Below are 22,619 nucleotides of genomic sequence, written 5' to 3'. Positions count from 1 at the left end.
TCCTTTTACTTTTCTTTTGCTTTTCAGTAATGGCAAGCAAAATTGTAATGCATGAACAGCTTGAGAGACAACTTGCCACACCGGTGGATCTTTGATACTGTATTCCAAGTGGCTTTTTATATTCCAACTTAGATGAGACAAGTGTCGTCAGGGTCTATGATTGGCTCTTGCTCCACAATGAATCTCGCTGTCAGAGGTTAAAACCCTGTCTGTCACAAGTCACCAAACAGTATTTTGTTACAGTCAAGGGTGAGCTAATTCATTTGACTAGTTCATAAAAGAAAGAAATCTACAAATAATGAAAGGCCTATGTTACATTTGAAAAGTGAAAGTCTGTGTTAACAGTAAAATCAGCTATACTTAAATCTTATTCATCTTTATAAACCCTTAAGTTATAATTTAACTGAGTAATTTTAATTTACACTTCATGCTTACAAGTGAAACATTAGTTCCTCAGAAGTTGAAATGATTTTATATTCTTTAGGCCAGTATTTGCAGTAAAAATATTTTTTATTTTTTATTTTATATTACGTTTAGTTTAGGCAAGCATTTGAAGTTAAAATATTTATTTCATTTGTTGCATCAAATTATTTTTAGTGCTAAGTAATTAAGAAAGTAAAAATTAGGAAGGCCTGAATTTAAAAGAAAACATAAGATTGTGATACTAGTAAGATTTTCATCTACATTCAAGAAATTTGCTTTCCATTGACTAAATTCTTAGCTCATGTTGAAAATCATAATTGCTGTAATGTTACATTATGCATGGAATTATTTTTAAGTAGATTAATGTCTTCTGCTAATATGAAAATTAGACACAATTTATATTTTATTTTTAAATTTTTGAATGATACACAAAAATTATATGTATTTATGGGTGCCAAGTGGGTTTTCTATATATGTGTACATTGCATAATGTCCAAATCAGGATCAACATTTCTCTCTTCAAACATTTATCATTTCTCTATGGCAAAAGCATTCAAAATCCTGTCTCCTTTTTTTGTTTTTATAGAACTTTACAGCACATTAAGGTCATGTGTAGTCTGATCACTATTATGGTATTTCCTGTTCTCAAGGAATTAATATAATTATTAATGCAGATTAATATTCCGAGGATGTGCTTCCTCATTGTTTATTATCAGCCAGCTGAAACCTCTCTGAACTGAGAAGAGAATGCATTTTGTGACTGGTGCTGCAGCACTTATCTGTTCGCCTCAGATTTCCAGTGGTAAAAGTAAAAAGTCTTGTGTCTATTCTTAAGAGAAAGAGCACCATAAGAGAGGGGTGCCCTTTTGCTGCTTCCCAACACTGTGATCGGTTTGTACCCCTTTGCCAGTTTCTCGATTTGACCACAGGGCAGACACCTGGCAGGGGTTTGGGGCAAGGTCTGGGAGCAGAGAATGGAGCTTTTTGTTCTCCAAATGTAAGTGGCCTCTGGAGGATCAAACTCTCAACCCCAGCTTTGAGAGCCACAAGATCTAATCAAATGAACTATTAAAGAGCTATACAAACATAGCCAGTGAGAAACAGAAGATATTTCCAGGCCACAGGATTTCTTCTTCCGACCCCTTTTTGGGAAGCTGAGGACTCCTAAGAGATTTAATCCATTACTTTTTGTTGTGGTTGTTCCAAGAGAATGCAGTGGCTCATATCAAATATTTATTTTTTAGGTCACTACCATTTTTGCACACTGTCCACCAATTTACTGCCTCAGTGCACTAAAATGCAACTCAGTAGCCTGAAAAGTTAATGCATTTTCATCAAATTCTTAAGAGGTGTCTACATCTCTTGAGAAAAAATGGCCTTCCATAATGCATTGGATTTGCCCATCATTAAAGATTAAGGAAAACCAGACACGAACCAGATGCCCTGAGGATTTCAGATACTCTTTGTTACGGAACAGTATCAGATCAGGCTTATAAAGTTTTATTTGTTTGGCAAATTCATTTTTCAATATAAAAGCCTTTGTCATGTTATCTGCTATGTAGCATATGCTTCAATACGCTTACTTCTGAATAAGTCAACGCCCCACCTCTCCTTTTTTATACATGCTTAGAATTGCAGAGCATTTGGGAACGCAAGCTCCGAAGTCAAATAGACCCGAGTTCCAATCTCCACTTTGCCACTTCTCATTATCTGGAAACAAATGAGGTACTTACCTTCTTTAACCTTTGTTTCCTCATAGAGTTTTCAGGGGTTATAATTCAATAATGCATATAAATTGCTGAACATGGCACGTATCATGTAGTAAGTGATCGGTGCCTGGTCTTGAGTGCTTGCTGTTTGTTCCCTGCATACGTTTTGAGAGTATGCTTAAAATGATCCTCTACACGAATAAACACCACATCCGGTTGTCACTGCCAATTGTCAATACCTATAGGCTACCTCTGTAGGCGTCTGAGACAAGGAAAGTTTTCTAATGCAATCCTGTTACAAGACATGTGTCAGTTCTTTATTCTTACTCCTGGAATGAAGAAAACAGAGGTTGACACTTCGACATCTCATCAATTCTCACTGTTCATGGATTCCATATTTGTAAATTTTCCTGGTCGTTGAAATCTATTTATAAAAGTCAGTATTCCCGGTGCTTTTGAGGCTTCTGACACACATGTTCCCAGCTGAGGTCAGACAAGGCAGGGCTCTGCCTTATTGTTTCAGCTCTCATACTCTAAACATGTGCCCTTTTTGTGATCTGTGTAGTGCTACGTTTTTCACATTTTTTTGTCCGTTGCTGTTGTTGTTGTTACTGAATACGCTGTTTAAAAATGACCACTGAGTGCAGTGGTGAATTTGAAGCACTGTGGAGCATTCCTAAGCATAAGGCGGCTATGATAGAACATAGACCAGGAGTGGCCAGGAGCTGGGGAGTGGATGGGTTGGGGAGGTGGTGGTTACTGTTTAATAGATAACGAGTTTCGTTTGGGAAGATGAGAATGTTCTGGAACTAAATGGTTGTGATTTATGCTTAAAAATGGTTTAAATGGTAAAGTATGTTTATGTATCTTGTGCCGCATTTCTAAAAGACAATGATATGCTTTAGCAAAAAAAATTTCCTTATTAAAAACCACATGTGTTTAGATAAGCTGAGGCAAGAGTTCAATGCTGTGACTATGAGTTCAGTGTTAGTGAACAATATACAAGTATATTAAAGAATATGTATTAAAAGCAGACACATACATGAAAGCAGGTTCTGTGTTGACTGGTAGATAAAAATGTTGTGACCAGAGACTCATCTAACACTGTATCTCCTCTAGGAGTAATGGTCTACTATTTACTAAGTCAAGGATGGTGATGACTTCAAAGAACATAATTGCCATCTAAATGAGATGTATTAATCAGCTTTTCTGGGTTAAGAAGTAACCAGAAGATTTCAAGAACTTTCTTTCCTTTTCCAATGGCAGAGCCTACTACTTTCCCATGCCTCAGAGCAGGCAGGCTCATTGGGTGTAGGAACCTTCACTGTGGTCTGATTGCTGGGTTCCCAGTTTGGCTGCTGTCTTCATGGAGATAGGACAAAGCATCACTAGGATGAGTGAGTGGAGAAGAATCCCTTCAAGTTGAGTGGATTAGCTTGATCTGTCAGCTCTTGGCTTTGTCTTAGGTTAACCATTTTGAAAAACAGTTTCTCCTAATAGTCAGATTTTAGGCAGCCTATTCAGTACCTCACATCAATTGTGGTGTTCTTCCTTGCATTAGATGGGCTGTTGTGGTTCTTACATTTTCTGTACCCATCAATAAGTGACAAGCAAACCTTTCTCATCTCTGCAAGAAATACCAATGGGTTGTCTCAAAGCAAGATTGAGGGTGTAAAGTATATTGTCCAAAATAATGATTATGGCTTCACACTTTCCAAAGTCTGGGAACTACAGAGTACACACCAGTATAAACACTTGCAGGAAGTTTAACAATGTGGCTGAAAGAGAGAGCAAGCAAGAGAGAGAGAGAGAGTATGCAAGAGAGAGATTATGAATTTAAGTAAGGAAAATAACAATTCATGAAAAGTGTAACAGAAAACTACATTTTATCTGATCATTATAGCTGTTTCCTTATAATAATAGCTCTTTGGTATCACTCCATGCTAATTATTCTTAAAGCTGGAAAAAACTGTATAGTGTTCAACTTTTTGGTAACTGACTATCCAAATTTTGAAAAAAAAGTCCCTGAGCTCAGAAATAAGATTATAGTAATAAATGGAGATCTGAAATATGAAAGGACTTCAAAATGTTCATGGGAAAATGGGATGAGAAGATAAGTTTGTTCTGGTGCAAAAAAATTTGAAATCCACACATAAAAAAATTTGAAATTTGTGTATAAGGAGACTTCAGAAAGTTCATGGAAAACATGTATTGTGGAAAAAATATTATGGATTTCCAAATTTTTGCACCAAAATAAACTTATCTTTTAATGCCAATTTCCATGTACTTTTTGAAATACCTTCCTATTGAGTGTATATGTGTGTATATACTTATGAATTCATTATGTATGAAGTAGTTGAATGTTTTCTACATAGCTGGCACTGTGCTGGATTCTGAGGATAAACCAATGTTCTCTTGAAACCTGTGGTCTAGTATCTTCACATAAAGTACGTGGAAGACAGGCTTTGTGGTACAGAGCGGTAGGCTGCTTCTTAGGACACACATATCTCTGCTTCCTGTCTGTCTTCCTGCTTATAGGGAGGCAGTAGCTTATGGGTCCCTGCCACCTACATGGGAGACCCAGATGACCTTCTGGCCTCCTGACTTCAGCCTGGCCCAGCGTAGGCTGTTGTTGGCATTTGGGGGAGTGAGTCAGTGGATTGAAGATCTCTCTCTCTCTCTTTCTCTCTCTCTCTTTCTGTCTTTTTCCCTCCCTCTCTTCCCCTGTCATTTGATGTGCCCTTTCTGCTGACGTTTACACCATAACGCAGTAATTCTCGAAATTTTTGGTCTAGGAATCGCTGTGAACTTATAAAAAGTGTTTAGGATCCCAAACAGCTTTTTTTGTGTAGATCATGCCCATCAGTATTTTGTGTATTTAAATTAAAACTGAAAAATCTTAGTATACAGACATATACAAGCATACATTTTATTTGCTGATGGAGTAAATAAAAAACTTCATTATGTTCATAAGAAATAATGAGAGTAAGAAATACCCCCAAAAAGGTCTTAATATTATTATGAAAATAACTTATTTTGTAGAGGCTTTGTGGTATCTTGGGAACAACCCTAGGGACCCCAACATTGCACTTTTTTTCTTTTTTGAGAATGATAACCCCATAGTCATAATTTTTATACTCTTCCCAATGCCTGTAGCTTGACTTTAACATAATATCAAAATAGTGATTGCTAAACATTGTGCATTTGTGTCATAGCACATAATTACTGCCCAGAGCAAAAATATAAACATTGCTATATTATGATCACCATCAACAAACTTGTAGACAATCTAGAGATGTCCGGGACATGCATCAGTCCTGGAGTGTAGACTGAGATCCGTGGTCCTGAGGGATTTCTTGTGGATGCTCTTCAGTTCAGGCTCCATGACAGCACCCATGCTATGGCAGTGCATTAGAGTAGTGTCTCAGTTAATCAAGTTTTGCATTCACTGTCATAAAGGTAGAATTCACTCAATTCACTCAACGAAAACTTCACCACGTGATTTCTGCCCTTCCCCAAGTCAGAGTTCTAGTTTATTTATTATAGTTTTGAAATAAAATAAAAATAGAGATATAATTTGTTTTCATCATCTTTCCATTGAAAAAAAAATACCAAGCTCAAATACTTAGTGTTAAAGTTGTATAGATCGTGCCCACCCCCCGTTACTGCAATTGTCATGTGTTTCTGTTTTAGTTGTCTTTTTTTTTAAGAATTTATTTATTTATTTGAGAGGTATAGTTATGGACAGTGAGAGGGAGAGACAGAGAGAGAAAGGTCTTCCTTCTGTTTATTACTCCTCAAATGGCTGCGACAGCCGGAGCTGCGCCAATCTGAAGCCAGGAGCCAGGAGCTTCTTCCCAACCTCCCATGCAAGTGCAGGGCCCAAGGACTTGGACCATCTTCCACTACTTTCCCAAGTGCATTAGCAGAGAGCTGGACTGGAAGAGGAGCAGCCGGGACTAGAAGCGGTGTCCATATGGAATGCCGGCGCCACATGCTAAGAATTAACCTACTGCACCATGGCACCAGCCCCAGTTGTTTCTTTGTCTTCCTGTCTCAATTCCTCCAGTTTATGAGTTCTTTGAGGAAAGGAAATTATTTTTCCTTTTTCATCTCTCTTTAATTCTTAGCTCAGTGCCTGGCACTTAATTAGATGAGCAAAAGGGTGTTTATTGAATAATTGAACCAATAAATGAATGAACATCTTCTTAAATACCAGAAACCTCAACTTTCTTATTTTGAAATAGGTATAATTATTTAATTATAGGCTTTCTAAGTGACTCTGGTTGTGTTTTCAGATTGCTCTTACTGTGGTTGGCAGCATTTCTGTTGAGTTCAGTCTTCAACTGGCAAGGGAGATTGGCACTGCAGATGTGTTTTGGCACCCCAAGTAGTTCTCGGGTGCACTGAGCACCCTGAGCATCCCATGCAACTTTTGCATTGATGATCTGTAGTTACCCACACTGTGATTGTTAACAAAGACGCTTCTAAGGGAGTTGCCATGCTGTGACACCACTATTTAAAGTGCCGAGTTCCCTTATCCAACACAGATTCATGTTTAGGGCTAAGTTTAATGAGCATCAAAAGTAACCATAGATGAGAAAAAGAAATCTCGTGTGTGTGTATGTGCATGTGTGTGTGTGTACACATGTAGGTGCCCACACAGCAGGGCACAGACAGCATCTTGTCAACTCTTTCCCTTCATCATTTTTATGAAGGTGTCCATTTCTCAACTATCCTTCATTGCTTAGTCTCATCTCATACCAGCAAGAAAGAGGCTTTGCCCCAAAATTGTGGTGGAGTTTATCACTTCAGTTTAACCAAAAAGGCATGTTCCTTTGAGTATCCAGGTGAGGCGGGCCAGAAGTCCACCTATTTCCAGAGCATCTGTGTCTTTTCCAAGTTAAGACCCTTAGCTCTCCAGGGGCATGTGTAAGTAAGTATCTGTGTACATATGCCTTTACACATATTCTGGAGCATCCAGACAGCCACAGGACATTTGAGCACTAACTCACTGCCTTTAGTTTCTAGAGTAACTACAACTTTTACTGTTTACAGGTGAGTTGTTGGCTGTAATCAAGTTGGCATCAAGTGCCATGTAGTCATGGAGGTTGACTTCTAAACATTATTCATGGGAGTTCTCAATTTTTTTTTAAAAAAAGTATTTATTTATTTATTTGAAAGGCAGAGTCACAGAGAGGTAACGGCAGAGAGAGAGAGATGTCTTCTATCTGCTGGTTGACTCCCCATATGGCCTCAGCTGCCAGAGGAAAAACCAGGAGCTTCTTCCGGGTCTCCCACGTAACTGCAGGAGCCCAAGCACTTGGTCATCTTCAACTGCTTTCTCAGGCCATACCACAGAGCTGGTTTGGAAGTGGAGCAGCCAGGACTCGAACTGGTGCCCATATGGGATGCTGGCATGCGGGCATGCGGGCAGCGGCTTTACCTGCTACGCCCCAACGCTAGCCCCTCAATTTTTTTTTATTTAAAAGGGATTTCATTATTTAAGCTTGAAAACCTTACTCAAATAATTTTGTTATTCAACCAATAGCAAATAAGCATTGCCACTTATATATTTTGCCCTAAGGCTATGGTGATTTTTTTTTTCTTATTTGACAAGTAGAGTTATAGACAGTGTGAGAGAGAGAGACAGAGAAAGGTCTTCCCTCCGTTGGTTCACTCCCCAAATGGCCGCTACAGCTAGTGCTGCGCCGATCTGAAGCCAGGAGCCAGGTGCCCCTTCTTGGTCTCCCAAGCGGGTGCAGGGGCCCAAGCACTTGGGCCATCCTCCACTGCACTCCCGGGCCACAGCAGAGAGCTGGACTGGAAGAGGAGCAACTGGGACTAGAACCCGGAGGCCATATGGGATGCCTGTGCCACAAGCGGAGGATTAACCAAGTGAGCCACGGCGCCAGCCCCCTATGGTTTTGCATTTGGAAAAGATCTCTGATTCACTAATTTAGCCATTTTTACTGGACTTAAATATTCTTTCTGTTTTTGTTGAATGGCCGTGCTGTGAAACAGCATGTGGGAATGTTTCAGATTGCCTAATACAAGTGAAACCAATCTTTATTTGGCCTTTCAAACTTGCTGCAATCACACCATCACTGTTGATCTGTACACTTCCATACCATTAACCACCTCTGGATCAAGAAAGCACGAACTCCTGCCTGAAGCTGTAGATTTTCTTTACCAAATTAATGAAGTTAAATTTACTGCAAATTTACCAATAATAAATTGAGTATAGTAATAAGTTTATTTTCATTATTTTCGATGAAGAGTTTCCTTCAAGATGTTCTGATTTACTTTACAGCAGGCACCTATTTCCAGGATAGATGACAGTATAAATTGAATTGGAAAACAGTTATTGTTTGTTTTTGTCTTTTGCTTATTTCCATTGCCTTTGAAGAGCATAGAGACAAAGAGAGATCCTCCATTGCTCGCTCATTCACTCTCCAGTTGTCCGCAAAAGCCAGGGCTGGGCCAGGCCAAAGCTGGGAGCTCAGAATTCAATCGAGGTCTCCCATATGGGTGGCAGGGACCCAAGTAATTGAGCCATCATTTGTTGCCTCCTTGGGTGGGCATTAGCAGGAAACTGGATTGGCAATGGAAGATCCAGGGCTCAAATAAGGCGCTACAATATGGGATGCGGATATCCCAAGTGGCGTCTTAGCTGCTGTAAAAGTACCTGTCCTGTCTTCAGTTTTAAAACCTTTGCCCTATTGTTGTTAGGAGCTAAGACTTTCAGTAATCTGAAACTTTCAGCACTTGCCAAGCAAAAATCTTGCAATTTTCAGTTATTTTGGGACAAATTTGGAACCTATTATATAATATATATCTGAGTAGCATATGTTTATGCAAACCAAATAAAGTTTAAATGTTGTTAGATTTATATTTTAAAATGTGAATTGTTAAAATCACTTTCTAAAACATTAGCTCTGTTCTTTACTCAAGTAATGGCTTGGAAGTAGTGGTAGCCTTAGAAGAATTCAGTTCTTTCCAAAAATATTCAAAAATGTTTTCTTCTTTCCTTGGAATTGCCTACAACATTGTTTTTCATAATTCACAAAGGATTAGCTTTCAGAGGCACTCTGTTACCCAATTCTGTAAATTCCTAGAAAGAACCCTTTAAACATATTAATTTGTTCATTTATTTATTTGTTTGTTTTTTACACTTACTGAGCACCTGGTTTGTGATAGGTACTATGCCAGGAATTGGAGACAAAAAAATTATACTATTTTACCTAAGGAAAAAAAATATAATTTTATGACCGTAAGGATTTTAATATTATTTTATCTAACCTACTCATAAAGAGATAGGGAAAGTAAGACCCAAAAAAAGAGGTTGTATGACTTCATTTAGAATTAAGAACATTTTGCTTAATTTACAAAAACAATTTGCATTGAAATACTGTTGAAGCACCACGTACTTCTTTATGTTAATATACATATTTTTAATGTTCTAAAATTAACAAGGTCAGCACTCAATTTCCTGAGTCAGTGCCACTGTGGTGCCCTTTGTTCTTGGACTCAGTCCATGGTCTGGCTTGGCAACTGAAAGACTCATTGACCTGCTTTTGGCAATCAGTGGAGGGATTTTAGTGTATGCTGAATAAATGTACTTTGGAGGTCCATTGACTCAGAAACTGGGGTCAGCCTTTTGTTATAGAATGTCACCATTTGACTCAATCTTCAATATTTTAAATTATATATATTCTTGACATTTAAAATTAGTAAGTCAGTAGTTTCTAGGAACTTTAACCATAAAGGATTGTCTTTTGGCTTTCTAATTGGTTTAAAAATAGATACAACTTTGAATTACAATTTTTTTAAAATTTCAATTAATTAGATTTAACAGGAACATTCTGGCCCCTGCTGGAAACTTTAAGAACTACATCAGTTTTGCTGTCAATTTTTCTAAGGTCATAAGGACTTCAGCTTAAACCTTGAACTCTGTTTTTATGTATATCCCCTCTCTCTCACTCCCCCTCTTTCTATGTCTCATGTAGAATTTTACTGAATGCAATCTATAAGCACTGCACTACTATAATTGATACTCAAAATCTGTGTTATATATTGGAAATTTTTACATGACACAATGAATTTAAATCCCAAGTAATATAATAAAATTCACTACCTTAATTCTTAAGAACAGAAATTTAATTTTTATCTCCATTCAAATTCAGAGTAGAAATATTTTGGGAAAAACAAGTGAAACTCAAAAATTTGATAAAATGTGGTATGGTGAAAACTCCTTACTTAGACTTTCATTTCGTCAAATACTGTGAACACCCACTATTCAACTATGGGTAAACAGTTTATATAGTTATGTAAAACATCCTGCCCCCAGAGTGTGGTGGACAGTAATTACAAAATAACACTTTAGAAAGTGAAAAATTATGGAATGGATGGACTACAGGCCAAACTAATAGTTTCTTGCATGTAGTTGGAATCGTTTGTACACGTGGGAGACAAGAGTGGGGAGTAGAATACAGATAGGAAACCAGAAACAGGATTATAGATCCTTCCCACGCAAAAGCCTTTGGGTAAACAAGGCCTGTTCTTCAGACAGTGTCTTACAAGCTTTCTGAGTTTGGACAGATTAGTTAACCTATATTTCCTCATTTGCAAAATGGAAGCATTAGTCAAATTGTGAGAACTAAATATGACAGTACTATCAAGTGCCAATAACAGTACCTGTTACCAGGAGCTTCATGAATATTAGAATAATTTCAGCATAATCACAGTAATGCCATAGTCCTTAACAATATTTATATCACCCATGTTAGTATATACTATCCATCTTTAATATTGAAATTGAACTTTTGTAAAGAGACGGATGGATATACATGTGTCTCTGTACACAAGAGACAGGTATAAAACAAAATGGAAAGCTAGAAAGAAAAAGTGGGAAAAGATATACTTGGCAAAGGCTAATAGAAAAAAAATATGGCCATGATATTAGTCCTAGACAAGAATTTAAGGCAGAAAGTATCAAACAAGATGAAGGAAATTTTACATAGTAAAGAAAATAATCTGCAGAGAGTATGTATCTTTCATAAATCTTAAGATACTGATGTCATAATTAAAACACAAAGAAAAACTATAGAACTACAGGAAGAAATGCTAAGAAACAAACAGTAGTGGAATATTTCAGATCACTTCATGGGCCACGCGGTTAAAAGTTGGTAAGGATATAAAGTATTTGAGCCATGAAGTCAATAAGCTTGATGGAAGATTACTTAGCTGGCACTAAAAAATAGACAAAAACTCCCCCAAAAAAGCTGAAAAAACATCAGAAGTTAAGTCAAAAATAGCAAAACAATAGATTTAGTAATATAAATCCACGACTTTTCACTGAAAACTGCCTATAAATGAAAAATAAAGATGGGGAGCAGGTGTCTGACCTAGCAGTTAACATACAGATTAGAACATCCATGTGCTATATTGGAGTCCCCTGGTTCAATTCTCCACACTGGCTTCTGATTCCAGCTTCCTGTTAATGCAGACCCAAGGAGGCAATAGTGATGACTCAAGTAATTGGATTCCTGCCACCCACATGGAAGAACTGGATTGAGTTCTCTGCCTTAGTCCTGGCCCAGGACCAGCCACAGCCCCAACTGTTGTGGGCATTTGGAGAGTGAACCATTGGATGGAAGCACACACTGTCACACTCTCCCCAGCCCCCTCCTGTCTCTGTCTCCCTGTCCCTCTGCCTTAAAAATAAATATTTTTAATCTCAATAGATTTTTAAATGAGCATTTCAAGATAGGAAATTTTGATATGGAAAAGAAATAAGAGGAGATAGCATTAATAGAAATGAACATATTTTAAAGCATAATAATTTAAAGCAATGTGTCAAGAAAGAATCAAAAGATCAAGAAAAACAGTGAAAAATAGACTTAGTTATGTAGGAAAACTACATAAGTGATAAAAGTTTCATCTTAAGTTAGAACTTTACATAGAGGGACTATTTATAAATGGTATTGGGAAAAAGAAATAGCCAAACATAGCACTGGCTGCAGATGGTAGATCCCATGAAGGCAGGGATAATTTTGAATTTATCAAATTTTATATATATTATATATTATTATATATAATATATTATATATTATATATTATATTATATATGTAATATATTATATTATATAATTATGTATTATTATATATAATATAATATATAAATATATAATATATTAAATATATATTATATATTTATTATATATTTATATATTATATATATTTATATATTTAAATCTCAAAAATGGAACCAAAAATTATGAGAGGGAAATGTAAGTAATTATTATACATCAAGATGTAAATTTTGAAGTGGGATGCAAGACATTCTAAACATATGTATGTTCATTAATTTGTTTGAGGTTACTTTGTCATGAAATTTAAATTATTTAAAACCATCTTGGCATATTTTTCAGTCTTTTCTATTACAGTCTGATTCATGTGCCTAGGTAAAATAAATAAATAAATAAATAAATTTCAGCATGGCAAAGAAAACCTCAAACAAAGCCCTATACAATAAATTTTTTTCTTGCTAATTTCCTTGATCTATGAGTTATTTTTGAGCTATGGGCTAAAAAAATAATTTGAGGGGCTGGCACTTTGGCCTAACAGGTAACTTGCAGTGCCAGCATCCCATGTGGGTGCTGGTTCAAGTCCTGGCTGCTCCACTTTTGATCCAGCTCTGTGCTAGTGTGCCTGGGAAGCAGCACAGGATGGTTCAAGTGCGTGGATCCCTGTTACCCATGTGGGAGATCAGGATGGAGTTCCAGACTACTGGCTTCAGCCAGGCCCAGTGCTGGTTGTTGCAGACATTTAAGGAGTAAACCAGCAGATTGAAGATCTCTCCCTCTGCCTATATCATTCTGCCTTTCAAGTATAAATAAATCATTTTAAAATCAATAAAAGTTTATTCTAATGAATAAAATTAAACCCATGGGAAGTTTTTTCAAAATACACATCTGTCAGTAACCTTGTTGAAGATTCCTGGTACACGAGGGCTTCAGAACCTCATAGAAAAAATGGGCTAGAAGATAATGTGAATTTTCCATGAAATTTATATATCCTTGTGGATATCCTTAGTTTCTATCTACTCATATCAGTTCCTAAGAGAGGAGTGAAGTCTCTCCAACTATGATGATGGATTGAACTATTTCTCTTTTCAGTTCTGTCATTTTTTGCATTATTTGGAAGCTCTGTATTAGGTGTATACATATGTTTGTTACTACATTGTTACATTGTATTAGGTGCATACATATAGTTGTTACATTGTTGTGATAAATTAAACAACTATTTTAGCATTGTGAATTCTCCCTCTTCATCTCTTGTAATATTCTGTATGCTCATAGCTGCTGTGTTTTATATTAATGTAGCCATTCTGTCTGTCTTAGGATCGGTGTTTGTATGGCAAATCCTCTTCCATGCACTTTCAGCCTATCTGTGTCTCTATTTTCAACTTTGATTTCATATACATATGTAGACATGTGCATTTGGGGCCATGATTTTTATTCAGTCTTTCAACTTCTGTCTCTAATTAGGTTGCCTAGATAATTTACATTTAATTTACTATAATTATCAATGTATTTGAATTGTTTTGTATTTGTCCCTTCTGTTCTTTGTTCCATTTTTCTGTTTTTCTACCTTCTGTCAGTTTGTGCTTTATAGTAATTCATTTTATCTGCATTGTGTATGTATATGCAATGCCTTATTGTTTTATTGAATTCTTGTTATTCTTTTTTAAAGATTTATTTACTTATTAATTTGAAAGGCAGAGTTATAGAGAGGCAGAGAGAGACAGAGAGAGAGTTCTTCCATCTGCTGGTTCACTCCCCAAATGGCCGCAATGGCTAGAGCTGAGCTGATCTGAAGCTAGGAGCCAGGAGCTTCTTCCAGGTCTCCCATGTGGTAGCAGGGGCCCAAGGATTTGGGCCATCTTCTACTGCTTTCTCAGGCCATAGCGGAGAGCTGGATTGGAAGAGGAGCAGCTGGGATTCGAACCAGCACCCGTATGGGATGCCGGCACTGCAGGCGGTGGCCTCACCCACCGTACCACAGCGCTGGCCCCTATAGTTGCTATTCTAAAGTTTATAATATTTATCTTTAGCTCATAATAGTCTACCTTCAGATGATATTTTACTGCTTCACACATAGTGTTAAAGCTTGAAATAAAATACTTCATTTTACCACTCTCACACTTTGTGTGACTACCATCATGCATTTTACCTCTACCTAGGTTGTAAATTTATTTTGCCTTAGTAGTCAGTTTTCTATTAAGAGTCTTGTATATTTATGCATAAATTTATAATCTCCATTTCCTTGTACAGATCAGTATTTCTTAACTTCAGCACTGTTGACATTTTGAGCTGAATAGTTATTTGTTTTGCTTTGTAAGATGTTTGTCAGTACCCTTGGTTCAACTTACTAGAGTTCTACAATTCTCCCCAAGTAATGCCTACCAAAAATGTCTCCAACATTACCAAATGTTCCCTGAGAAACAAACTCTCTCCAGTTGAGAGCCACTGCTAACAACTATGTGTATTTATAATATTTTCCTTACCCCTACATTTTTTTAAAGATCTATTTGTTAGAAAGGGAGGGAGAGGGAGAGAGAATGAGAATAAGAATGAGAATGTTTAATCTGCTGGTTTACCCCTCAAATGCCCACAACAGTGGTGGATGGGCTAGGCTGAAGCCTGGAGCCTGAAACTCCATCTGAGTCTCCCGCATGGGTGGTAGGAACTAAAGTACTGGAGCCCTCATTCCCTGCCTCCTAGGTTCGTTAGCAGGGGACTGGACCAGAAACAGAGTAGCTGAAACTTGAACTGGCTCTCTGATATGGAATGTGTTCTATAGTTTGCCTTTTCTCTTAGTATATAGAACAATCAGTTTATAACTATGAGAAAAGGAAAAGCTATGCTTTATTACATGTATGCTTTCTCCATAGGTATTTCATTCAATTCCATGACCTTTAATAGTACATCTTTTCGGATGTTTGCTCCAATAGTCTTCTTTCCATCCTTTTAGATAGTGGCTAGACACTTCAGTTTACCATGTCCAAGGCAGAACTCTGGATTTACCAATCGCCTCCTCCCCACCCAATCTTCATTTCAGTAAGTGGCACCACCATTCAACCTGATACTCATGCCAGACTCCTGGGAGTCAAGGAGTTTTTCTCACTCAGCTTCCTGCTCCACAAATTCAGTAGGAGCAAGAGAGTCAGAGAACTGGGAGGTTAGTAGAATGTGGTCTAGTGCAGGTCACTGAACCCACAACTGCCACGAAAACTGCCACCTTGTTTTTAACTGGCAATGGATTAGAAACTGTATCCAGCTCTTTGTACACATTTTCTTAGTTTATCCTCCCAAACTCTGTAAGACAAGTGTTATTTCTCTGTCTTAAACAGACTAACAATGGTTTGCCTTACTCTTTTTCCACTTTAAAGTGGTGTGGAAGTGATATGTATTCAGTAGAAACCGTAGTTTGAATTTTGCATCTTGATCTTTTCCCAGATTGGCACTACATGGTGCACTACTGTCTCACGAGGTTGGGCAGCAGCAGGAAGTGCAGCTCCTGTCAGCCCCACGGTCACAAGCAGATTCAGCCCATACTCCACAGTGTGCTGGGCTTCTGGCATTTTGAGAATACAGGTATTCAATAAATTACATGAGATACTCAACAATTTAATATAAAATAGGCTTTGTGTTGGATGTTTTTGTTTGATTGTAGGCTCAGTGTTCTGAACGCCTGTAAAACAGGTGAGGTTAAGCTATGATGTTCAGTAAGTTGGGTTTGTTAAATGCACTCATGGTATTGTCAGTTTTTGGTGGGTTTATCAGGACGCAATGCCATCATATATTGAGCAGCTATATTTGCATTTAATATTTCTATTATGATGTATCTATGATACTACAGTGAAAAATGAGCTCTATGTGTGTGTATTTATATAAAAATCCTCTTGTTCTTCTCTACTTTTGTTGCAGTCTGTTGGACCTGCCAGTAGATAGTTGCCAGGTAGAATAGCTATCCTGAGAACACCAGTTTGGTTCCAAGGTAGGTGAAAATGGGAACATATTGGGCACTTCCTGTGAATGTGCAGATGTGCAGAATTCATTCTTCCTGCATTATGTAAAAGTTGTCCTTCTTCCTCACTTATGTAAACATATTAGCTGACTTTATGCCTAGGTATGTGAACTAGGATGTGGTTCAGTGAATGAAAATATTCCATGAGGATCATTCTTTAGTCATCAAAATTACAAGAGTTTTAAAAATTAGTTTCATCAGGTTCTGTGCTAAGTATACTGACCAAAACAGAAAGACAGACAGACGTGATGCCCCTAATGACCTCACATTGCAGCGAGGGAGACGGACTTGTAAACAGATATGTTAAAGTAGAAAGTGGTAAGAGCTCTTCTGAAGGTTGAGCGAGGAGCTGTCACGCAGAAGGCACAGAGGACTCTGCGGGAGGGAGTCAAGGAGGTTTAACAGAATTGATGACATTTGAGCTAGATCTTGAAGGATGGGCAGGAGCTTGCCAAGTGAATGAGGTGATCTCTATATAAAGTGCCTAATACAGGGCCAGGCCTTGGTAAGACCCAATAAATGTTAACATCTAGTTCCATTCAAGGAAGTGCTCCAGGCCAAGGACATGGGTCATTCAATTCAAGGAACACTTATTGAGTACCTTGTGTATGTCAGGCGTGGTTCCAGGTTCTTCAGCCCTACGTGCCAGGTGAAGATGGATATTATACAAGGGTCTGGTGTGAGCCACGTCCAGATCTCCTATTTATAGACTTTGTTCTCAAGATGAAGTAGGAGTGTTTGTTTTAACACTGCTGACACATTCCATCCTGATAGCAAACCCTTACTACCACAGCATTGACAACACAAGGTGATGGACTGTTCTAGACTGTTTCATAAAGGCAGTGCTAACAGTCTGGCTTGGCTTCACCTTGTGTTCTGGGTCATTTTGCTCTGCACTTGGGGTCAGGCCCAGGTAACAACTCCTCCTCAGCCTGGCTGGGAGAGTCCAGATGGCTGCTTTCTATTTCGGCTCACTGACCCCATCAGGTCCGTGTCCCCTCTCTTGAATAAGCCTCTTCGGCAGACTCAGCCGCCAAATCGTCAGGCTTTGGTCTATGCAATAGAAAGGAATAGTGTAGCATCTGTACTAGTTATATACATTTATTGTACTAAACACAGCAGTATATCAAACTTAACCCACACATTTCCACAGCTAAAATAGAACATTTCTAAATGTAAGGAATATTCTATGATTGTTTTCAACTGCAGTTTTGCTAGCATAGCTGAGTTGCATACACTAGTAGGAATGTACTAGGTGTTTTTTACAAGCATTGATTTTTAAAGTCCTCACAGCAATTTTCTAAGACAGGAATTACTTGAACCACTGGGGCCACTGTTCTGCTGGTAGAGCTGGTTAAGCTGCCACCTGTGACATAGGCATGGCGTATGGGCTCTGTTCCAAGTCCCGGCCTCTCCACTTCCAATACAGCTACCTGCTAATATGCCTGGGAAGGTAGCAAAAGACAGCTCAAGTACTTGTGCCTCTGGCATATACATAGGAGATCCAGATGGAGATACAGACTCCTGGCTTTGGCCTACGTAGCTCCAGCCATTGTGGCCATTTAGGGAGTGAACCAGTAGATGGAAGATCTCTCTTTCTCTCCTTCTAGCTCTATAACTCTGCTTTTCAAATAAATAAGTAAATCTTTTTAAAAATGTTAAAATTAGGAAACTGAAGCACAGAACATGTAATTTACCAAACACTGAAAAGGTACTACAGGGATTTGAAACCAGGTCTATCCAACTTCAAGTCCATTTTCTTTCCACAATAGCAGTCTCCAAGTATTAATGCTACCACTTACTGTTGCTGTCATATGCCAGACAAAATGTGAGCTGCTCCAATGAATGCATTTGTAATACTCATACATTTTCCTTAGCATATTTTTAAATGTTTTAATTGACAAGTAAAAATTATATGTATTTATGATCCACAATATGATGTTTTGCCACATGTATCTTTGTGGAATGGCTGATTTAGGCTATTCAGCATATACGTTATCTCCCATACTTTTGTACGTGTTGATAAGAACACTTATTTCTTTCCTCTTAAAGCAGCTGAGTACCTGGCTCTGAGCCACACAGCCAGTTAGTTGTGGATCCTGACCTCAAGCCTAGGCCTACGTGTCCAATGCTGTTTTCTTTCTATCATACTTCACCAGTGGTTTTCAACCCTGCGAGTAAGTGAGAATCAAATGGGGAACTTTAAACAAAAGCCTGCCCTCAGACAATCTGATTTAATTGATCTGATTTAATTGGCCAGCCAATTTCAAAGATCATGGCTCTCAAAAATTAAAATGGGCAGGAAATATAGTTTCATTTACTGTGATAAATTGGTGGAAAACGCTTCTTGCAGACTGTTTTTAAAGTGACTGTATTTTCCTTGACAGTACTAGAGAAATAGAAGAAAGAACAGACCTAACTTTGAACCTTGGTTTTGACACTTATTGCTGAGTGGCCCTTGACACATCCCTTAGCATTCTGTAAAATATTGATTGTGAAAGAAGAAAAGGGTGTGTTTGAAAAAAGGAACATTTGTTCTCAGAACAAATGGAATGAAGATTGTCCCCAGTGGCCTCCGATTAAGGGGTCAGTATGCATACACTGCATTAAAGCGGCTCTGAAAAACTCGTTTCATCGTCCTAGTCAGCCGACTGTAAAACCCATCTTCTGCTTCCCAGTCCCGCTGCCAGCATTCCCAGGAAACCAGGAGCCCTTCTTTTTTCTTTTCTTGTTTTCTGTAATTTTAGAATTATTTTTATTTTACAAACATTTTAAACATGTATAAAATTGTGCATATTTATGGGATACCATGTGATGTTTCTTTTTTGCATATTTGTTTATTTTTTTGGAAGGCAGAGTCACAGAGAGGGAGAAACAGAGAGAAATCTTCCATCCTCTGGTTCCCTCCACAAATGGCTGCAATGGCTGGGGCTGGCCAGGCACATCCAGGAGCCTGGAATTTCCTCTGGGTCTCCCAGGTGGGTGGCACAAGCACGTGGTCCATCTTCCACTGCTTTCCCTGGCACATTAGTAGGAAGCTGCATTGGGAGGAGAGCAGCCGGGACTCACGTTAGCATGCCAGTATCCTGGGCAGCCTCAACCAGCTACACCAGCAGCCCTTCTGCGATGTTTCTTTACAGGTGTACATTGTGTAATGTCCAGCTGAGCAGGCCCTGACAATGACTACTCAAGAGTGGTTCCTTTTTCACCAGACCACGTGGCACTGCTGGGAAGTGACCAGGAGAGAGGATTCCCTTTTAGCCATAGATATCAAGGAAGGATGTATATGCTTGAGTGGGAAGAAAAGGGGGGGGGGTGTCTTTAATGTCTCATAATATACTTAAGATATACTGTATCATAGAAATGATGTCTGGATGGTAATTGAGTTTCGTGGTTATTCAATTAAATCCTAATCATAATTTTGCCAGAAATTTACTATCTTTGGTAATAGCAAAAGATAGCAGTGTATTTTAGTAACCTTTTAAGTCAAATAGGCTTTGAGGAATTAGTTTGGAAACTTATCCATTATTTATAGCATAGTTTCTATGAGAAATATGGGGTCAGTACTCGGGACTCCAAGAAATAGTTTATTTCACATTTAGCACCTTAACAAAGAGAGTGCCCACCGGTCATGTAGTGGAGAGGGAACAAGGCAGCTCACACAATCCAGTTCACTCCCTGGCATTTGGCAGAGCTCTTTTAGCTACTAACTGTAAGATCACAATGCACTTTCCTTCATTTGTGTTCCCTTTCCTTCCACGCAGCTGACCACTTGTATGAGCCCATCGTGGGCACAACCATACACACAGGTTAGACAGGAAATCCATAATGACCTCACTGCCAGGGAGAACCAGGATGCTGGTTGTCTGTACCAGGCCCTGACAAAACATCCCTTACGTTATTACCGCCTGTTGCCTCTCAGCAGGTGCCGTTCAATGGCTGGGCTCTAGGAGACTAAGTGGCTGTTGCAGTGCAGTGTTACGGTGCTCCTTATGAGGCGTGCGGGGGTAGTTCTGATCACACTGGGAAGCTTACAGAAAGAAAATGGCAGACTTAGGGAATTGCATGCTTAGCTCAAGGCACTGTCAGAGAATCAGGAAGCTTCCTTGATTACCTAAAAGAAGATCTTATGTGTTCTACAAGTGGGGCTGAAGTCTCCAAAGCCATAAACCTCAGGTTGCTTCTGCAGTTTTCTGCAATATGATGCAACTGTGCTAGGTATCAGTTAGGAGAGTGGAACTCTGAGATTGGAAATAGGTAGGTTTTAATGAATCTGACTAGCTTCAATCTCCACATCCTACTTCTCGGTAGTTGTTGAGAAGTAATCTTCCTGCCCTGTCTGGTAATCTGTCTCTCTTCGCCTGATGACCTGTAATAATTTCACCCCTGGCAGTTGACTTGTGGGAGGCTGGTGAATCCTGTCAGAGTTCATTCCCCATTATCCAGTGCTTCCAAACTGGTGCCTATTCCATAATGAAACTGAAATCCTGGAAGATCTCAATGAAGAAGAGGAAGGGAGAAAAGTTGGAAAGTAAAAATGATTACAGTCCAAATTTATATGCAGTTATGAGGCCTTAGTTTGTATTTGCAACTTCTTCTTCCACTCCCTTTCCAATTTCTTTTGCCCTCAACTAATACTTCAGCTAGTTGTGATTCTTTATCAATTAGGGTGACTTAAACCTTCATTCCTAAAAATACCTGAACTGTTAGTGCTTCTTGCTTGGCTTAGTTTGCTTTAATATTCTGGTAACTTTTACTGTAGATATGAGAGTAAGAAGCCCTTGACTTCCAGACCCACTCCCCCCTCCCTCCACTCTGAAATACTAGCCCTTTTCTCACTCTATAATTGGGATTAATTGCCCTGGCCAATGCAGTCATCCCCCTCTTTCCTTATGGGTTTAGCGCATGAGAAGCCCTAGGTGGCTGGTGTGACAGTCTCAGCTTCCATTCAGTGGAACTGTTCTGGTGTTTCCTGGAAGAAGTATTTGCTGTCAGAAACTCACAGCACAGTACTGTAGGGATGGGACAAAAGTTTTGTGAGTAGGCATTAAGAAAAAATATGGGGCCGGCACTGTGGCATAGCAGGTAAAGCCACCACCTACAGTGCAGTGTCCCATATGGGCGCTGTTTTGTCCTGGCTGCTCCACTTCCCATCCATCTCCCTGCTACTGTGCCTGAGAAAGCAGCAGAGGATGGCTCAAGTCCTTGGGCCCCTGCACCCACATGGGAGGCCCGGAAGAAGCTCCTGGCTCCTGGCTTTGGATCAGCCCAGCTCTGGCTGTTGCGGCTATTTGGGGAGTGAACAATGGATGAAAGATCTCTGTCTTTCTTTCTCTGTAACTTTGTCTTTCAAATAAATAAATAAAGCTTTAAAAAATATATGAAGGAGCCCCTACAACATCTACATTTTGGTTCTTAAATCAAGGTAGTCTGGCTATGGAAAAAATAACATTATGTATTGGTTGTTCACTCAGAGAATATACTGTAGCTTGTGGGACAGCTCCCCTGTATCACAAGTGCCAACATAAATAAGCCATCGATAGATCATTACACCCTGTATCAAGCCAGCTTCTTCCTATAAGCTTGAAAGCATTTCTCCAATTCTGATTCTTTAAATGAATTTCAGAAGTAGTATCTCATGAAGTTTTAAGAAAGTGAATCCCTAAGTCCATGGAAAGAAGTGCTAGAAGAAACATTTTGGGGAGAGCAGGCAAGTGCATATTCATATCATCGTTTCTTCTGTGATAACAGAGATCCAGTATAGTCCATCTGCCATCCGCTGGGTAGCAGGGCTTGGGAATAGCACCCTTTTAGTAGCTCAGTGTTGGGTACTTGCTGGTGATAGTACCCACACCAGCTTCAGTGAAGAGAATCCTGTAATTTTTTTTAGAGATTTATTTATTTGTGAGGCAGAGTTACAGGCAGAGGGTGAGGCAAAGAGAGAAGTTTTCCATCAGCTGGTCCACATCCCAAATGGCTGCAATGGCTGGAGCTAGGATGATCTTAAGCCACGAGCCAGGAGCCTCCTCCAGGTCTCCCATATGGGTGCAGGAACCCAAGGACTTGGGCCATCCTCTGTTGCTTTCCCAGGCACATTAGCAGGGGGCTGGTTCAGAAGTGGAGCAACCAGGACTGGAACCAGCTCCCACATATGATGCCAGCACTAGAAGTGGCAGCTCAACCTGCTACACCACAGCACTGCTCCCAAGAATCCTGTATTCTTAATCCCACAAATAATCAACACTCTTGGTTCTAGTACAACTATGTTCAGTAGCCCATTGACAAGCATCAGGATGGCTAGGAAACTGGCCCCCATAGGATTGGCCATATGCTTACCTGATTATTGAAAGTCTCTTTTTTACAGCCAATGCCTTTTAGTAAGTATCCATTTAG

At 39.0% G+C, this 22,619-nt stretch overlaps 1 protein-coding gene across 1 annotated transcript in view; it reads left to right on the top strand.

Moving 5' to 3' along the window:
• The window catches only part of C3H2orf88 (chromosome 3 C2orf88 homolog), a 157,097-nt gene that overhangs the window by 185 nt on the left and 134,293 nt on the right, over positions 1-22,619 (top strand). Inside the window, exons 2-4 of the transcript XR_011387190.1 lie at positions 28-2,148; positions 15,656-15,793; positions 16,127-16,196. The gene's annotated coding sequence lies outside the window, so the exon portion shown is untranslated. The remainder of the gene's footprint in view (positions 1-27; positions 2,149-15,655; positions 15,794-16,126; positions 16,197-22,619) is intronic.

This window comes from Oryctolagus cuniculus, chromosome 3, assembly GCF_964237555.1.
Source record: "Oryctolagus cuniculus chromosome 3, mOryCun1.1, whole genome shotgun sequence".
In the NCBI taxonomy this organism is placed as follows: domain Eukaryota; kingdom Metazoa; phylum Chordata; class Mammalia; order Lagomorpha; family Leporidae; genus Oryctolagus; species Oryctolagus cuniculus.
Note: the sequence above shows the minus strand (reverse complement) of the source record. Positions and strands in the feature narration are given on the sequence as shown.